General features: G+C 47.3%; 1 long non-coding RNA gene across 1 annotated transcript; it reads right to left on the minus strand.

Annotated features, from left to right (window-relative positions):
• Positions 1-1,345: 1,345 nt before the first annotated feature.
• Positions 1,346-4,875, minus strand: LOC144328340 (uncharacterized). The gene is made up of 2 exons (XR_013393521.1): positions 4,494-4,875; positions 1,346-2,179 (listed from the first exon to the last, which is right to left on the minus strand). It is a non-coding gene; the product is annotated as an uncharacterized LOC144328340 (long non-coding RNA).
• Positions 4,876-16,138: the final 11,263 nt, after the last annotated feature.

Genomic DNA, 16,138 nt, shown 5'->3' on the forward strand with positions numbered 1-16,138 from the left:
AGGAAAGAGTAAGCTTCTATCCAAAATGTACAATCAATTACTGGAATGGGATACAAAAGACGAGGAGGTGAAGGAGGTCATGATAAAGTGGGCCGTAGATTTGGGATATAGTTTAGAATATGAGAGATGGGTGAAACTTTGGACTAAGGACATGAAATTTACAGCATGCGTTAGCCTCCGTGAAAATATGGAAAAAATGATGTATCGTTGGCATATTACTCCTGTTAAGCTTGGAAAAATGTACAAGACTGGAGACAAAAGATGTTGGAAATGTAAAAAAAAAGAGGGAGACTTCCATCATATGTGGTGGTCATGTGAAGAAGTGAAGAGGTTCTGGGGTTCTATCTATGATGAATTGAAAAAGATACTGAAATACACATTTCCTAAAAAACCAGAAGCATTTCTTCTGGGAATGGTCGGTGAGGAGATTAGAAAAGAAGACCAAACCATGTTCCAGTATGCAACGACAGCAGCAAGACTGCTGTTGGCACAGAACTGGAAATCATCTAAAATACCAACTATAAGTGAATGGCAAATCAAGCTATTTGAGTACTCTGAGCTAGCAAAAATGACACAGAAGATCAGGCATCAGAGTAATAAAATCTTTATTAATGATTGGAACAAATTTATATCATACATGGAGAAAAACTTAGGTAATATTAAAATAACAGTAGGTGAATTATAGAATCTGCGAAGTAAAGATAAAGGTAGAAAGAAGGAACTGCAAGAAGGGTATCAATGGGATATAGCTTAAATCGCGGTGGAGGGAAGTCAGAATGATATTATGATAATTAATACTTTCGGAGAAATGTATTTACGTCTTGATATTTTATTGTCTACATCTGTTTATTTTGCGATGTCTTTTTTTTTCTTTTCTATTGTGATTTTAAAAGAGTGAATATTGGAAATAAAAGTTATTAAAAAAAAAAAGAATGGATAGGTTTGATCTTCTTGCAGTCCATGGGACAAATTCACGCGGGACAACTGGCTATTGTGGTTTATTATTACGGGGCGAGTGCTTTGGAGCTTGTGTCCTGCTTGTGGGTTTTCCCTTGCTGCATCTGGTTTGCAACCATGGGATGCTGGACTAGATGGGCCTTTGAGCAGCTCAGTTGGTTAGAGCATGGTGCTGAGAATGCCAAGGTTGCAGGTTCAATCCCCGTATGGGACAACTGCGTATTCCTGCATTGCAGAGAGTTGGACTAGATGATCCCCAGGGTCCCTTCCACCTCTATGATTCTTCTATGACTTCTGTCCCCCACCCCCACCCCTCAGCTGTTACAGCTCAAACCAAGAAGCGAGCCTAGCAGAAAGAAGCCACATGATCAAACTCAAGACTGAAACGTTTTATTAAAAGGGTTCTTTAATTTTCTCTAGGAAAACAATCATACATACAAAGAACAGGGGAAGAAAGGAAGGCTGTGTGTTTTCTCTAAGGCACAAAAGTGTTTTTGAGAGAGAAAAACGATCAGCACACCTACAGCAGTCATCAGAAGGTGTGTGCCTGCAGCAAATCATCGGCAGAAAAATGGCACAGTTGCAGCAATGGGCGAGGGCATGGATTGCTCTTTGGAAATAATATTAGCTGGCTCCTGTAAGCAGGCAGATCCTCCAGCTAACAACTCTCTTACTGAGTCTCTTAGTGAGGGGGGGGGACTATTTTATTGGGGGGGGGCTACTCTTCCCAGGGTAGCCTTGAGAGGCTGAATCGATCAGCATCAATGTGGCTGGAAAAAAATACAGAGAACTTTGCTATTGCAGAAGGAAATTGCAGAGAGTTGTACATATGACATTTCTGGGATCGGGGGGGGGGGGGACTTTAAAACATCGTTGTCCAAGGTGCGCTCTGGATTCGCAGCAGAAACTATGACAAAACCCTCAAGTCGAAGCCACAGGCTGCTTTGTTGCCAAAGTTTTTTTCCTCCCCTCCTAGACTGGTTTTTAGAAACCACGCTTCCTCTGGTGGGGAGGAAGAAGTGGGGTTGGGGCTAAGTGGCGAAGACGGTTTTGTTCCCCAGCGCAGAAAGGAAAGGGCCCAGTGTTCTTTGGACGGTTCAGGGGACGCCTCAATAAGGAGGAGGTGGGGAGGCCTTGGTAGCCACGTCTGGGTAGGGGCGCGGCGGCTCCAGGTGGTCGATGGGCTGGTACGAGCTGCGGTCCTGCCCGACGTTGAGGACACCTGTGCAGAAGGAAAGGGGAAAGCGACAGCTTTTAGCCTTCGGATGCAGCACCCAGGGTTCAAGGTGTTCCCAGCAAGAATCTAAGTGCTGGGATGAGCTGCAACTGGAGAGCTAGCTGTAATTTTCTGAGCCGTGAATTAGACTATCACTTGCCTTTACAGCCCCCAATACCTTGCATCAATGGGACGCGGGTGGCGCTGCGGGTTAAACCACAGAGCCTAGGACTTGCCGATCAGAAGGTCGGCGGTTCGAATCCCCGCGACGGGGTGAGCTCCCGTTGCTCAGTCCCTGCTCCTGCCAACCTAGCAGTTCAAAAGCACGTCAAAGTGCAAGTAGATAAATAGGTACCGCTCCGGCGGGAAGGTAAACGGTGTTTCCGTGTGTTGCTCTGGTTTGCCAGAAGCGGCTTAGTCATGCTAGCCACATGACCCAGAAGCTGTACGCCGGCTCCCCTCGGCCAATAAAGCGAGATGAGCGCCGCAACCCCAGAGTCGGTCACGACTGGACCTAATGGTCAGGAGTCCCTTTACCTTTATACCTTGCATCACAGCTCTGACCGCTGGCCATGTTGGCTGGAGGGCTACTGTTTCTCCACCTCTGAACTAGACCGTCACTTGTCTTCACTGCCCCTAGGGACCACTGACCATGGCAGCTGCGGCTGATGGGAAGTGGAATCTCATCTCAAATGCTGCAGGTTCCCCATCAATGAACCAGACCATCACTTGCCTTTACTGCCCCTGTTCCTTCTCAGTTCTGCCATCTTTTTTTTTATGCATGGCCAGGCAGCCTGGTTGATGGACAACAAATCCCATCCTTGTCCCTATTGGCCATGCTGGCTGATGGGAGTTGGCAATCCAACCATGTTTGGAGAGTCACAAGTTTCCTTAGCCATTGCACTTTGTTGTCCATTGCCAGTGATCAATTTCCAAAATGAGGGATAGGTGCTTTGTGTCCAGGAAACCTCGCCTCTCAGGTGGCACTTTTGGTTGCTGTGAGCGACTAGGTGGGGAAGCACTCTGCACATGCTCTACCGCACCTTCTTTATGCAAAAACCCTAGAGTCCTTTGGCCCAGTCTTTGCTGACTTTAAAAATAGTTTGGTAAACTCTGGGAGCTTGGGTCTATCTATGGAAAGGTAAAAGGTCAGGGCCCCCTTGACGGTTAAGTCCAGTCAAAGGCCACTATGGGGTGTGGCGCTCATCTCGCTTTCAGGCTGAGGGAGCCAGCATTTGTCCGCAGACAGCTTTCCGGGTCATGTGGCCAGCATGTCTAAACCGGACAGGACACCGTGACGGAAACCAGAGCACACGGAAATGCCGTTTACCTTCCTGCCACAGCAGCACCTACCGTATTTTTCGCTCTATAAGACACACCCAACCATAAGACGCACCTAGTTTTTAGAGGAGGAAAACAAGAAACAAGAAAGCAATGCAAAGCCTCTTGAGTGAAGAGGGAGGAATGCTCCCACTGCGCTCATGAGGCTTTGCGTGGCTATCCCTGAAGCCAGAAGAGCAAGAGGGATCGCTGCGCACCAATCCCTCTTGCTCTTCTGGCTTCAGCGATAGCATTCACTCCATAAAATGAAGACACATTTCCCCATACTTTTTAGGAGGGGAAAAGTGCGTCTTATAGAGCAAACAACAACAACAACAACAACAACAACAACAACGGTATTTATCTACTTGCACTGGTGTGCTTTTGAACTGCAGAAATCCGTTCCGCGATTCTCTTCGTCTAGCGGTTTTTTCGTCTTGCGAGGCATTCGTCTTGCGGGGCACCACTGTAGTTGCTCTGGAAAAAAAGTGGGATTCTCTCTTCCCTCTTTTTATTTATTTGCACAGAGGTGCTCTTATGTGTGTGTTTTATTACAAATATAGCAGAGGGGGAAAAGGGAGAAGGAAGAGGAAAAAACAAACACCACCAATTCCTACTGACATTAAGAATAATTCATCATCCAAAAAGAGAAGAATAACCCATCAAAAAGGCTGTTGATTTTTCATCAGGTCTTTTTTAAAAAAATACCCCATACATACACCCCCCATCCCACCCCCACACCATTGATTTATTAACCTCCTTCTCAAGGCAATTTACACATAAGGTAATTTAAAACCGTTAATAACACTTGAGACAACAAAAACACCTAAAGCAAGACTAAAACTGCCACCAGATTCAGCAGTAAACAGTGAGTTTTCTGGGGAAAGCAGACGGGCAAACGAAAAACTTCTCGAACTTGTGCCCAGAAAGCACTGGCCAAACAGAAGTAATAGTGTGTGTGTGTGTGTGTGTGTGTGTGGAGAGGGGGGGGCAAACTTACTTGGAGACAAATCTTCTGCTCGGTATACAAAGAGCTGGAGCATGGCTCTGCGTACTGCTGGCATTACTGCTGCCTGCAGGAGGTTGGCTTCCAAATCGCCACTGTCTGGCAAATGGGCTGCATCCTTGGAGAAGAGAAAGGCGCAACATAAACCTGTGACCCAGATGCTGGTGGCCCTCTAGATGTTTTTGGCTCACAACCCCCATCAGCCCCAGCCTGCCCCAGCTGTGCTGGTGGGGATGGATGGGAACACAGGAAGCTGCCTTGTCATGGATCAGGCCATTGGCCTACCTGGCACAGTGCTGTCCACACTGACCAGCAATGGCTCCCAAGACTTTGGATGGGAGACATTCCCTGCCCCACCTGGAGATGCGGGGGGGGGGGGGGGCAGGACTTCCTGCAAGCAAAGCAGGTGCTCTGTCAGGGAGCTCCCTTCCCCATAATCCTTTTTCAGTCTCAAATATCGGGAGGGCCCTAGGTGGGTGAAAGCTGTCACAGACCATCTCTACAGAACACGGAGGGAGTTTCAGATTCAAACAGGGCATTTTCTGTGTTCATTTCAGTGGCAGCTGCAAAAGAAGCACAAACACTGTAGCGGGAACAAATGCAATGTTGGAACCAGCCGACAGTTATGCAAGGAAAGCTGTGGAAAACTCAACCCAGTTTAACAGGCATGCCGTCTCCCAAGAAAACAGTAGATCTGGCATGTGGGACCTGCTGTCCTGTAGCTTCTTCCTGTGGTGAGCCACACAGGAGGGCCACATGGGGGCAGGCAATGGTGTAAGGTGGGCCTTTTCGATTTAGCCAGGTACTCAGAGTAGAATTCATGGTTCTGTTTTCAAAACAACCTTATGAGGTAAGGAAATGAATTAATTATAGGTCTTTTCCCGCTGCTTGTTCATGTTCCTGGAAAAGTCTGCAACAGTTCAAATATAGGCGCAAATAAAACTTAAATAAAGACCACAGAATTGCAAGAGCAATTAAAATTATCTGCAAAAGGTGAGAGAAGGAAAAGCAACAACAAACAAAAGACAGGCTTCAGGCAAACTTCTCTGGGGAGGGTGTTCCATGGCTGGAGTGCTACTACCGGAAAGGCCCTTTAGATAGTGGGGGAACCCCAAGCAGCTTTCCTGTGAAGTTTTTAATGTAGGGGCAGGTGCAAATCGAGACAGGTGGTAAGGTCAAGATGGAGCAACTGGACCCCATTCACCCACTGAGCTTCAGGGCAAAATAGGAGTTTGAACCTTGTTCCCCACAGGAATAAGTCTAACACTCCATATCCACCATCCCAGTCTGGCATAGGAATTTGGGTGGGGACCCCACATAGTAGAATCATGGAATCATAGTTGGAACGGATCCTGAGGATCATCTAGTTCAGGAATATGCAGCTGTCCCTTACTGAACCCGCAACCTTGATGTTCTCAACACCACACTCTAACTAACTGAGCTGATGTTGGCATCCTGTAGCAGGACCCAGGTATAGATAATATTTATCTTCTTAAAAATGTTGCTGCTAAAATCCCAAGTTCTTCCTATTTAGGCTGCTGGTACAAGGCCACCAAGAGTTCTGCTTGTCTAGTCAGCCTGTCCTGCTCTACTAAACCATTTAGCAAGTTGGCGTCTGACCTAGGTAAAGGTAAAGGTACCCCTGCCCGAAGGCCAGTCGTGACCGACTCTGGGGTTGTGCGCCCATCTCACTTAAGAGGCCGGGGGCCAGCGCTGTCCGGAGACACTTCCGGGTCACGTGGCCAGCGTGACAAAGCTGCTCTGGCGAGCTGGCACCAGCGCAGCACACGGAAACGGCGTTTACCTTCCCGCTAGAAAGCGCTACCTATTTATCTACTTGCACTTTAGGGGTGCTTTCGAACTGCTAGGTGGGCAGGAGCTGGGACCGAAAGACGGGAGCTCACCCCGCCGCGGGGATTCGAACCGCCGACCATGCGATCGGCAAGCCCTAGGTGCTGAGGATTTACCCACAGCGCCACCCGCGTCCCACAGGCGTCTGACCTACCAGTCTTGAAAAATGATCCAAACAAGGCACCCCATCATTTTAATAGCTGCCAATGGCATCACATGAACTTGAATGCCCGTGACAAGCCTCTGTTGAGGTGGTGAAGATGTTGTAATGTAAAGATTTTTACCGGCGCCTGATCTCCAGCTCCAAGGACACAGAGGTGAACTTTCACATAGCCCCTTAGTCCGGCATTGAGATTAGCTGGGTCATAGAGGCTCAGCCATTTGCCCATCAGAGCATGACCTAGGGAAAAGAACAAGAGCCAACATTCACACCATCCAGAAGGGCCATCTAATTGTGGACAGACATTCATTTGAAAAACATTCGAAGATCCTGCTGGATCAGGCTTGGCCAGCATCCTCTTCTCACCAGGGCCTGTCAGATCCCTTTGGGACCCGAGCCCAAGAGCCCTCTCTCCCCCGGGGTTTCCAGCAGCTGGTCTTCAGAAGCCTTGCTGCCTCCAGCCATGGAGGCAGAGCATAGTCATCATGGCCAGCAGCCATTGATTGCCAAGGACAGCCTTTTCCTCCATCCTTTTTTAACGCCATCCTCGATGGCGGCCATCACTGCCTCCTGTGGCAGTGAGTTCCACAGTTCAATATTTTAACTGTTTAACTGCTTTGTGAAGAAGGGCTTTCTTTTATCTGTCCTGAATCTTCCAACATCATTGGTTGTTCATGAGTTCAGGTGTTATGAGAGAGGGAGAAAAACATTTCTCTGTCCACTTTCTCCAGGCCAGGCATCATTTTAGACACCTCTGTCATTTCACCTCTTGCCCACCTTTTCTCTTAACTAAAAAGTCCTCGCAAGGGAGTTGCTATGAGTAACAGTATCACAAGGATGCTTCCTTTTTGTCAAACGTCAATATAAAACTGTGTGACCTGGTCAGAGTCCCTCTTTCCTTACTCTGTAGGTAATATAAGCTGTCAAGCCCTAAATCTGAGGTCTGAGCTGAAACTTTTCACAAGTTTCCATGAATGGTTTTGGCCCTGTTGATGAGGGCTTCCTTTTCCAATTCTTTGAGGCACTCCTTGTGAAAAGGTTAATCCGATTGCTTACATTGCCTCACTAGCTCTCACTCTCAATTGCCTTCAACTGCCATCACCATATACTCAAATCTGACGGGCTCTATAGCGTAGTAATACCATCCCATGTCCTACAATAGCCGGTTTACATTTCATTTCCCACAAACATACATAGAAAATAGGCAATTTAAATATAGTAGCAGCACAACAGCTGTAATATGTAATACAAATATAATGCACTACAATATAAAAAGCATATTAGCACAAAACAACCAGTAGGACAATTAACAGGATCTGACACCAAAAACATCCATGGAGCTTGTGATGTGAGGATGGAGCACAAAGCCCAATGGAGGGCGGAGGAAGGGAACAGTGGCTGAAGGGTCTTGGACACCCTGCCTCCCAAGAGCCCTCAAACTCGCCACTGGCTCAAGACAAAAGTACCTGGAGATTCATACACAAGCTCGATCTCAATCTGCAGAGAGAGAAAAACAGAAGGAGTTACAGGAATTGTCAAGGAAAGGAAAAATTGAGCTGTGGGGAAATTTCAGGGCAATTCAGAATATTGCAAAGAGATTGTGGTTAGACTAAATTGTGGTGGTTTTTCCTTTTTGCGGGAGGTGGGGTTCCCTTCCAATCCTGTGATTTTATAACTAAAATGGGGTTCCACAGGAATAGGGGAGATTGCTAAAATGGTCAAATGCTTCTTTATTAAGGAAATAGCATAGGCAGGTCTATTAAGTATCTGTATTGTAATGTATGCTAATGTGTTGTCACAGAAACTCTAAATCTCTGGAGGCTCTTCTGGGTGGTCAGTGGAAGATGGTGTGTCTCCCTCCCTCTCCCTGGCTAAAGGGGACGTCTTCAAGACCTTTTCTGTGTGGAAAAGGACACAGGAGAATGGCCGTCTGGGGGCTGGAGCTACAGAAGAGACACAGAGGCCTGACTTGCTCTCTGCAAGAATCCAAAGCTATGGCTTTGGTGACCCATCCCAGGAACCTAAAGTAGGAGGAAGAGATGATCAGCTGGAAGATTAATGCTGTAAACCTTCCAGAACATGCTCAGCCTGTGTTTATAAACCTTCTACCACAGAAATCACCATCAGCCTTCCGTGGCCTTCACTCCAAGGAAACCAACCCAAGGTATGAGCTGGGACTAGGGATTTACAAATTCTGGTTTTCTAAGTTTCTCCTTTTTCCAATCTTAAATTCAGTTCTTCACATTTCTGCAGCAATTTGGTTTTCTTAGTGTGAATTTCCCCTAATTCTTAAATGCAGTTTTGACAAATATAGACATGTTTGCAAGCACTCTCCCCTATGATCATGCCTTTTTGTATGGCATTTTCACTGATGTATGCCTGTACAGGCAAACGTTACCCTAATATAACATTGCATTTAGTAGTTGTTGCTCTAATGTAATTAGCTGCCATAAATAGAGCCTGTTTAAGTGTTGGATGTTGCCAGATGTTGAGTGCTACCAGTGGTAAAACAACAAACAAACAATGAATGAATGAATGAATGTCAAAAGCTTGGCTGAGAGATCAGAACTTCTGAAAAAGACTCTTTCCCTTGTCTTGGGGGCCAGCCCAGGGCAGCTCAAGGCCCCGTCCTGAGTTCAGGCCCACTGAGCAGCACCAGCAGGGAGGCACCTCTTGATTTCTGCCTCTCTGTAGATATCAGCCCAAATTGCACCCTGAAGACCCCAATGAGGGAATCGGCCCGTATTGCCTTGGAGTTCAGCACCTAAAAAAGAAACACACATAAATTCCCCTCCCACAAAGCTGCCTTGTTCGTCTAGTATAGGGGTTGGCAATGCAGTGCCTCCAGATGTTGAGGACTACAATTCCTATCACCCTTGATCACTGATTCAGCTGATGGGAGCTGAATTCCAAAATACTGTATGTGGAGGGCCCCCCCCACCACCACACTGGTTGTCTCTGGTCTGAGTAAGAGGCAATTGTGGCCTCAGTCGCAACTCCACTCTCCCCCAGGCAGTGACTAAAACAAGGAGTGATAAAATAAACTCAACCAGACAACAATCTGGATTAAAAATGGCCACAGCTTTATTGACTGCAGAAGTAGGTGGAATTTTGGCGCAGGCATCGGGTGTCTATTTGTCCTAGCCTGCTGCCGGAGGGCTGAAACATTTTCAGGGTTATGCCAAGGACTTTGGCCTCTCCGAGACCCCAAGCTACTGAGGTGGCCATGCTAAGGCCATTTGCTGGAAGCTCTAAGGCCCGCCTGCCCCATGCTTGGCTTCTGGACAGAGACTTCCACCCTCTAATGGGGTGCCCTGAATACGCTGCTGGTCCTGGACTGGGCAATGCACCTTCACCCAAAAGATATGGAGGGCACCACACCACATGAATCATAGAATCATAGAATCATAGAATCATAGAATCATAGAGTTGGAAGAGACCACAAGGGCCATCGAGTCCAACCCCCTGCCAAGCAGGAAACACCATCAGAGCACTCCTGACATATGGTTGTCAAGCCTCTGCTTAAAGACCTCCAAAGAAGGAGACTCCACCACACTCCTTGGCAGCAAATTCCACTGTCGAACAGCTCTTACTGTCAGGAAGTTCTTCCTAATGTTTAGGTGGAATCTTCTTTCTTGTAGTTTGGATCCATTGCTCCGTGTCCGCTTCTCTGGAGCAGCAGAAAACAGCCTTTCTCCCTCCTCTATGTGACATCCTTTTATATATTTGAACATGGCTATCATATCCCCCCTTAACCTCCTCTTCTCCAGGCTAAACATGCCCAGCTCCCTTAGCCGTTCCTCATAAGGCATCATTTCCAGGCCTTTGACCATTTTGGTTGCCCTCCTCTGGACACGTTCCAGTTTGTCAGTGTCCTTCTTGAACTGTGGTGCCCAGAACTGGACACAGTACTCCAGGTGAGGTCTGACCAGAGCAGAATACAGTGGCACTATTACTTCCCTTGATCTAGATGCTATACTCCTATTGATGAGGCCCAGAATTGCATTGGCTTTTTTAGCTGCCGCGTCACACTGTTGGCTCATGTCAAGTTTGTGGTCAACCAAGACTCCTAGATCCTTTTCACATGTACTGCTCTCAAGCCAGGTGTCACCCATCTTGTATTTGTGCCTCTCATTTTTTTTGCCCAAGTGCAATACTTTACATTTCTCCCTGTTAAAATTCATCTTGTTTGTTTTGGCCCAGTTCTCTAATCTGTCAAGGTCGTTTTGAAGTGTGATCCTGTCCTCTGGGGTGTTAGCCACCCCTCCCAGTTTGGTGTCATCTGCAAATTTGATCAGGATGCCCTTGAGTCCATCATCCAAGTCGTTGATAAAGATGTTGAATAAGACCGGGCCCAAGACAGAACCCTGTGGCACCCCACTAGTCACTCTTCTCCAGGATGAAGAGGAACCATTGATGAGCACCCTTTGGGTTCGGTCAGTCAGCCAGTTACAAATCCACTGAGTGGTAGCATAGTCAAGACCGCATTTTACCAGCTTCTTTACAAGAATATCATGGGGCACCTTGTCAAATGCCTTGCTGAAATCAAGGTAGACTACATCCACTGCGTTCCCTTCATCTACCAGGCTTGTAATTCTGTCAAAAAACGAGATCAGGTTAGTCTGACATGACTTATTTTTCAGAAATCCATGCTGACTATTGGTGATCACAGCATTCCTTTCTAGGTGCTCACAGACTGTTTGCTTAATGATCTGCTCCAGAATCTTCCCTGGTATTGATGTCAGACTGACTGGGCGGTAATTATTTGGGTCCTCTCTTTTCCCCTTTTTGAAAATAGGGACAACATTTGCCCTCCTCCAGTCTGCCGGGACTTCGCCTGTTCTCCAGGAATTCTCAAAGATGACTGCCAGTGGTTCTGAGATCACATCTGCCACTTCTTTTAATACTCTTGGATGCAGTTCATCTGGCCCTGGAGACTTGAATACATCTAGACTAGCCAAGTATTCTTGTACTATCTCCTTAGTTATTCTGGGCTGTGTTTCCTCTGCTGAATCATTTGCTCCAAATTCTTCAGGTCGGGCATTGTTTTCTTTATCGGAGAAGACTGAGGCAAAGAAGGCATTGAGGAGTTCAGCCCTTTCTGTGTCCCCTGTTTGCATTTCACCATCTTCTCCTCTGAATGACCCCACTGTTTCTTTGTTCTTCCTTTTGCTACGAACATACCCATAAAAGCCTTTTTTGTTGCTTTTAACCTCTCTAGCAAGCCTGAGTTCATTCTGTGCTTTAGCTTTTCTGACTTTGTGTCTACACGTGCTGGCTATTTGTTTGAATTCCTCTTTGGTGGTTTCCCCCCTTTTCCATTTTTTGTACACATCCTTTTTAAATCTTAACTCAGTTAAAAGTTCTTTAGGTAGCCACCCTGGCTTCTTTAGGCACCTTCCATGTTTCCGTCTCATTGGTATTGCCTGAAGTTGTGCTTTTACTATCTCCCTCTTAACAAACTCCCAGCCATCATGAACTCCCTTTCCTTTTAGTATTACTGTCCATGGGATCTCACCCAGCACTTCCCTAAGTTTTATGAAGTCGGCTTTCTTAAAGTCAAGAAATTGAGTCCTAGTATGCTTGGCTGCTCCTTTCCGCTGTATAGTAAACTTCAGAAGAGCATGATCACTCGCGCCTAATGATCCTTCCACTTCTACCCCACTAACCAGGTCATCAACATTGGTTAGGACCAGATCTAAAATGGCTGTTCCTCTTGTTGCTTCTCCCACTTTCTGGACAATGAAGTTGTCTGCAAGGCCAGTGAGGAATCTGTTTGACCTTATGCTCTTGGCTGAGTTTGACATCCAACAAATATCCGGGTAATTGAAGTCCCCCATTACTACTATCTCCCTTCCTTTTGCATGCTTGGCCATCTGTTCCAGGAAGGCATCATCTATGTCCTCCGTTTGGCTTGGGGATCTATAGTAAACTCCCACAATGAGGTCTCTGTTATTCTTCTCTCCCTTAATTTTGACCCAAATGCTCTCACTTTGGCTTTGAGGTTCTAAATCTTGGATCTCTTCACAGGTATACACATCCCTGACATATAATGCCACTCCTCCTCCTTTCTTGTCTGGTCTGTTTCTCTGAAATAGATTGTATCCCTCCATTATTACATTCCAATCGTGGGACTTATCCCACCAGGTTTCAGTGATGCCTATTATGTCATATTTAGTTTGCTGTACCAAGAGCTCAAGCTCATCTTGTTTATTTCCCATGCTTTGCGCATTAGTGTACAGACATTGAAGTCCATTAATCATTCCCCCGTGTCTCTTATTTAAGGATTTTTTCCTCTCACCACTAGGTCTGTGTGCTGTTTGCTCCATTTGGTCTATGACATTTGGATGATCATCTTCATCAATTGATAGACTCCTACCTTCAGGAGCACTGTCTCCCTCCCCCACATTAGTCAGTTTAAAGCCCTCCTGATGAGGTTTCTGAGATTTTTGGCAAAAACATTCCTCCCAACCGTTGTGAGGTGCAGCCCATCGCTTGCCAGAAGTCCATCTTTAAGAAACTGCAGCCCGTGATCTAAGAATCCAAACCGTTCCTGTTTACACCATTTGCGAAGCCAGTTGTTCACTTCCACTATTTTTCCCTCTCTCCCTGGGCCACGTCGTTCAACTGGGAGGACAGATGAGATGACAATTTGTGCATTTAATTGCTTCAATTTCCTGCCCAGAGCCTCGTAGTCTCTTTTGATCCTCTGGAGGTTATTGCTTGCAGTGTCATTGGTTCCCACATGAACCAAGAGGAAGGGGTATTTGTCAGTGGGTTTTATGATTCCTTGCAGTCGTTCAGTTACATCTTGGATCTTAGCCCCGGGGAGACAGCACACTTCCCGAGACATCTTGTCAGGCCCACAGATCACTGCTTCTGTTCCCCTCAGTAGGGAATCCCCTATCACCACTACACGCCTCCTCTTAGGTTTGGTCGGGGTTCTTCCGTGAGCTGTCCGTTCCAAGGTCGCCTGGACATTCCCTGAGGACTGACTTTGCTGCTCGTCCTCATATACCTGATCGACTGTAATGACGGAGAGATCCTCAAATGGGGTCTGCTCTTCGTCTTCCATGCTAGGGGAGAGGACCTCAAAGCGATTGTGTATTTCTAAACAATCAGAGCGAACCCTGGGCCTCCTACTTCTTTGAGTCACGTTTCTCCATATATCTGGCTCCTGTGTTGGTGAACTAGCCTCCTTCTCAGGGGAGTCCCCTGTCTCCTCCTTGGTGGAGACGGTGTGCTCTGTTGCTTCCAAGAAGAGCTCTAGCTCTCTAATTCTTTGGAGCGTAGCTACACGTTCCTCCAGTTGCTGGACTTTGTCTTGTAAGAGTGCAATCAACATGCAATTGCTGCAAGTAAAGCTGCCTGCAACCTTTGGCAAGATGGCAAACATTGCGCAGGAATCACAGGCGACTGCAGCTGTTCCCTCACCCTCCATCTTGAGAACATGTCGTTGGGGGTGACTACAGCGGTCTTCCATCATAAAAAAGCGTGAAGACAGGACAAATAACTCCCCCCAAAAAACCCCCTAGTTCTCTGCCAACAAACGTGTGAGACTAGCTCCCCTAAATCTAAAAGATGGATCAAACCTCAACAGAAGCCCTGCCCCCTCTGACCTTTGCCCAGAGAGAGCAGCTAATCAGCCACAAGTAACACACACAAGAAAACCCTTTTTTGCACCTTCTTCAGCTGCTGCCCTGCAAACTCTGATAAGCTCCTCCCACAGCTAATCACCTACCTCAACAGAAGCCCTGCCCCCTCTGACCTTTGCCCAGAGAGAGCAGCTAAACAGCCACAAGAAACTCACACAGGAAAACCCTTTTTGTTCCTTCTTCAGCTGTTCCTTCTATCCCTCCTGGCTGCCTCCTTCATCCCCACAGCAGTTGAGTGAGGGTTCACGCCGATGAATTCGAACCTTCCCATGGTCTCTGAGGATACCCTAAATAACCTAACAGAGTCTAGCTTGGCTTTAGAATTAACTGCATTGCCCCCTGTAATTCCTGAATGGTAGCGGGTTGGGCTGGATGACCCTGCGGGGTCCCTTTCAATTCTGTGATTCTATTAGCTGTGACTCCTCCATTGCAGGGGGCTGGACTACTATTCCTGGGAAAAGCTTCACCCAGCCTTGGCAATTCATCATGCTGGGAATGAACCCCGGCACCCCCCAGGCAAGCAAACCTGCCCCCTTCCAAGCTGGGTTCCACCCCCACCCACCCAGAAAGCAGAACCCCACCTTTGGCACACACCAAAACCCACAGCACACAGTTAGGGGGCTACTAGCACAGGCCAAGCAAACCCAGAGCCAGCCACACAAACGCCCCAGACTTCCAAGCTTCCTTCCTGCTTCTTTGATAGTTACTTCACAGATGGGCATCAATACAAACAGACTCTCCATCGTCCCAGCACAGGGGGTCAAGGAAGGAGGCAGTGGAGCACTCTGAAGTTCCCCCAGACTTCTCTTGGGGAAATACTCAGCGGTGGGGCTCAGCATGCAGAAGGCTCCAGGCTCTGTCCCCAACACAGCCATTGCTGCCAGTCACAGAGTAGAAGAATACAGAGCAAGGTGCACTCAGTGCTCTGAATTGATATAAGGGAGCATGCCTTGTTCAGATTAGTTCTTTACTATTCAGAACCATGAGGTCTAGAAACTTGTTTTATCGTGATGGGAAGGAGCGTGGTTCAGTGGCAGAGCACCGGCTTGGCACGCATTGTTCAATCCCTAAGGGCAGCACCTCCAGACAGAAGTGGGAACTTTCCCCTGTCTGAAACCCTGGAGGGCCACTGCTGCCAGCCAGTGTAGGCAGCACTGAGCTAGATGGACCGGTAGTCTGACTCAGCACAACGCGGCTCCCAATGTTCCTGGACCTGCCTGGTGCAGGCAAGGACCTTGCCTTGCAGTCCCCAAATCCAGACGGAGCCCAGGAAGCCAGAGGAGCGGCTCTCTTATGGTCCTCTGTGTCCAGAGCAGCTGTCTACCAGCTCAATCTGCCGCAGACTGTCTTGCAGAGTCGTGCATGCTCTGATCATCTCCCGCTTGGACTACTGCAATGCGCTCTACGTGGGGCTACCTTTGAAGGGTACCCAGAAACTACAACTAATCAAGAATGTGGCAGTTAGACTGGTGACTGGGAGTGGTCGCCAAAACCACACAACACCGGTCCTGAAAGACCTACATTGGCTCCCAGTACATTTCGGAGCACAATTCAAAGTGTCGGTGCTGGCCTTTAAAGCCCTAAATGGCCTCGGTCCAGTATATCTGAAGGAGCGTCTCCACCCCCATCGTTCAGCCCGGACACTGAGGTCCAGCTCCGAGGGCCTTCTGGCAGTTCCCTCATTGCGAGAAGTGAGGTTACAGGGAACCAGACAGAGGGACTTCTCAGTGTGGAATGCCCTCCCGTCAGATATCAAGGAAATAAACAACTACCTGACTTTTAGAAGACATCTGAAATCAGCCCTGTTTAGGGAAGTTTTTAATGTTTGATGTTTTATCATGTTTTTAATATTCTGTTGGGAGCCGCCCAGAGTGGCCAGATGGGTGGGATATAAATATAATAATAATAATAATAATAATAATAATAATAATAATAATAATAACAACAACAACAACAACAACAACAACAACAAT

Source organism: Podarcis muralis, chromosome 7 (assembly GCF_964188315.1).
Source record: "Podarcis muralis chromosome 7, rPodMur119.hap1.1, whole genome shotgun sequence".
Taxonomy (NCBI): domain Eukaryota; kingdom Metazoa; phylum Chordata; class Lepidosauria; order Squamata; family Lacertidae; genus Podarcis; species Podarcis muralis.